At 39.9% G+C, this 3,791-nt stretch overlaps 1 protein-coding gene and 1 pseudogene across 1 annotated transcript in view; both read right to left on the bottom strand.

The window, feature by feature from the left end:
• Nucleotides 1-3,791, bottom strand: part of COL4A5 (collagen type IV alpha 5 chain) — a 439,164-nt gene that overhangs the window by 130,923 nt on the left and 304,450 nt on the right. The window lies entirely within an intron of this gene.
• LOC122151230 lies at nucleotides 2,053-2,608 on the bottom strand (annotated as a pseudogene).

Raw genomic sequence — 3,791 nt, 5'->3', positions numbered from 1 at the left:
ATGATACTTCTTGCACATTATTCCTATCTCTTGGAATACCCTTCCCTAAAGACTCAATTCAAATGTCACCTCTTATATTAAGTCTCCTCAGACACCTTAGATAAGGCACTGAACAAAAGTAATATATGAAGCTAATGGAATATTTCCAAAGTCATCTTCTTTTTTCCTTTTGTATAACATGATTAGAATGTTCAAGTCTACATCACATTTTCTCCCTTGTATAGATATTATTTGATGAGTAATAACCTTATTAATTTATTATTGATCACTACATTGGCTTGAAAGTGTTGCATTGACCTCCCCTACAGTTTAGTTACTGATTCTGATACCCAGACACCGGTACAAATGTGTCTGGTGGGTAAACTTTTATTGGGATCTTCTTGCTGAGTTTTCACTGTTCTCTACTGATCCAAAATATCATATGCACAAAAGTTCCCAATGAGATAAACACTATCATAGTGAAGTCACTTTGATATTCTTTTCTTTTCTTGCCTTTTATTTTTTTATTATGATTGGGGTGAAAGTTTACAAAGCAAATTGGTTTTCCACTCAATAATTCATAAATTCATTGCAATCCCCACAAAGTAGCAGCACTCTTCCCATTTCCTCCACTTGCACCATTTCCCTTTGTCCTTCTTTCCTATTCCTTCCTGCCTTCTGAGCTTCATCCCTGGGGAAACGTTGACCTTTTGATCTCATATGGTTGATTGTGTGAATGAATGCATACCTCCCTAGTATTATTCACTTTATAGACCTGTTTATCATTTGAAGAAATAAATACTTATTTAATTAATGAAAAGCAAATCACATAATGTTACTGTACAATTGGTAAAGGCTTAGTAAATTGTGTCTATTACATTTGTATTACCATGAGCTTACATTGCTATTTCATCCAGGGTTTCTCAACCTTCCCACTACTATTAACATGTAAACCAGTCGCTGTGGAGTCAGCTCTGACTCATGGTGATCCCATGTTTGTCAGAATAGAACTGTGCCCCACAGAGTTTTGTTTTCTTTCTTTCTTTTTTCTTGTGCTTTAGGTGAAAATTTACAGAGCAGCTTAGTTTTCCCTTCAATAGTTTGTACATAAAGTGTTCTATGACATTGGTTGCATTCCCCACAATATTTCAGCGCTCTCCCCATTTCTGCCCTGGGTTCCCCATTTCCTTTTGTCTAGATTTTTTTTCCTGCTCCTGCCCTTTCCTCTTTGCTTTTGGGCAAATGTCGTTCTTTTGATGTGGTATAATTGATTATTCTAAGGAACATGTTCCTTTCAGGTGTTATTGTTTATTTTATGGACCTGTCATTTGTTTGACTGAAAGTAGTCTCTGGGAATGGCTTCAATTCCAGATCAGAAGAATGTCTCAGGGCCATAGTCTCAGGTGTTCCTCCAGTCTCTGTCAGAGCAGTACAGATTTTCTTAAGTAGAGAGCAATCTTTGAGATCTTCAAGAGTAGAGTCTATGCCGTTGGCTTTCTACTGATTCAAGCACTATCTGGCAAAGAGTAGGAATATAATAAATGTTTGAGGGATGAAAGAACTTCATATTGGAAAATAAATTTTCTTTTTATTCTTCATAAGTTTCGTTTTATTAAGTATGACTGAATTTGAAACTGTAGTGCCTAAAGGATTTTATTAAGATGGCGTAGAGAGATTTCTGGGAGCTCTGGTAGCATAGTGCCTAAGGCACTTGACTGTTAACCAGAAGGCTGGTGGTTCAAACCCACCAGCTACTCCTTGGAAGGAAGGGTGGGCAATCTACTTCCATAGTGATACTGCCTCGGCAATCCAAGGAGGGGTCACTATAAGTCGGCTGCAACTCGACGGCACATAACACCAAAAACAACAGAGAGATTTCTGGCTCAGCCCAAGATCACTAAGACAACAGCTGGGTAAAATATTACTTTATCTGAAGGGATGGTATAAATCAAAGAACTTAAGCGGATGTTCTGGTACAATTTTTAGAAAAGGCAAAGGTAAACCCAGCATGCATGTGCTGTCTTGATGACCAAGGAAGTCACCCCAGTGGCTATGGGGAAAGTAGGTTAAAACTTAGCTCTTTCCATCACTGTCTCCCAAGGTGTGCCTGTCAAAGAGATACTCTGCCAGGCTCCATTCTGGGGCCCTCAGCTTGTACAAGTTCATTACATAGTCACCCAATTCTTAGATAGATTTCACTTGCTCATTTAGGTAATGAGTTTCAATGAAGTCACATAAATGGGGGTCACTCTCGTTAGTGGCCAGTTTGTGCAGTTCCAGTAGTGAGTGATTCATTATTTTTTCTGATTGTAACATACATTCCATTGAATTTAACCCACTCTTCCAGTCATCACGGCCTGGTTTCTTGATATCCTGATGGAAGATTTGGTCACCTCATTGGTTCTGCAGTTTCATCAATTTCTCAGTATGTTCCTTTTCCTCTTGAGATTGGTGAATAAAATGCTTGCCAAAATTCTTCAAAGCCACACAACTGGGTCAAAGAAGTAAGAAATGGGCAGGTAGACATAGGAGGTATAGAGTTCTAGGTTGAGATGGAAGTTGATGGCAGCCTCTCAGGGTTGTATTTCTGGTGCACCTGTGAGGGGGATACAGTTGTCATGGTGGTGCTGAGGAGAGTGGTGGCAGCTGCAGAGTTGGAGTGGAGGTGGAGGCCTTGAGGCGCACATGGGTGCTGCTGTGAGGAGGTGGTAGAGGAGCGGCTCGGAGAGGCTGGCTGGGGGAGGCTGCTGCTTCCTGATTCTGTTCAAGCACTGTTGGAAACAGGAGACCGCAGCAACTCTGAGAAGAATGTCTCCCAAAGAATTTCAGTATTTGAGAATCATTCCTATTAGGACGTGGGAATCTCATCTTTCCTCCAAAGATTAGGTAAATGTTTGTTAAGAAGTTCAAGTTTAAAATAGGCTTCAACCCACTCCTTCCCACTCCTTGTCTCAAGGACACATATATCCTCTGGTTAGCAGTCAAATGCCTTAGGCACAACACTACCAGAGCTCCCAAACAAAATATAACAAGTGGGAAATTTATATAAGGAGATCATTCATCATATCACTTACCATTTGGAATGTCTCTATCTACAATTTTTGGGGTTATAGGTCTACAGCTAGGAGAGTTAATTGGCGAAAAACAGTATCTGTAAGTTTGAGCATTAGATTTTATAGCTGGTCATCATTGTTTAATCATAGATAGAAAGGTAGTTTTCAAAAGGGCTTATCTAGGTAGAGTGTATACTGGGCTAGTTTGGTTTTTTTTTTCCTGGCAAAAGTTGAATGAGGCTGTCTTACTGCTTTAAAGGGAAATAAGAGCCAAGCCAACATGTTTCATGAGCATGGATCTGTTTAGATTATACTCTGGGACTCAAAATCACTGAGCAGGGGAGGCTGGTTCCTTGCAAACCAAAAATGAAAAAGAAATTGACAAACAAGCAATGCTAACTCGATTTCTGTATGTAATTAGGGGAATCAAAATCAAGTGGCTGGAAGAAACCAATAGAGAAATGAGCAAAGGACATGAACAGTTCACAGGGAAAAAAACACACACACACCTTTAAACACATGAAAAGATAGTTAATATCTGTTATAATAAGGTGCGGTGTAGTGAATTACTTAGTGTGGCTTTTCTACCCATAAGTCTTTGTAAACTCCAAGGTGGGGTTTTCTATGAGCAAATGAGGAGCTCCTGATTGCTGAAGGTGTCCACCTGGAGTATTTCTGTTGGGAGTGGCACAAAACAATGTTCTGGGAGGTGCCCACTCTCTCTCAGGTGCTTAGAGTTCTGATGCTATGATTGGCTAG

This window comes from Orycteropus afer, unplaced genomic scaffold (genome assembly GCF_000298275.1).
Source record: "Orycteropus afer afer isolate SDZICR_OR568_19922 unplaced genomic scaffold, OryAfe1.0 scaffold00336, whole genome shotgun sequence".
Classification (NCBI taxonomy): Eukaryota; Metazoa; Chordata; class Mammalia; order Tubulidentata; family Orycteropodidae; genus Orycteropus; species Orycteropus afer.
Note: the sequence above shows the minus strand (reverse complement) of the source record. Positions and strands in the feature narration are given on the sequence as shown.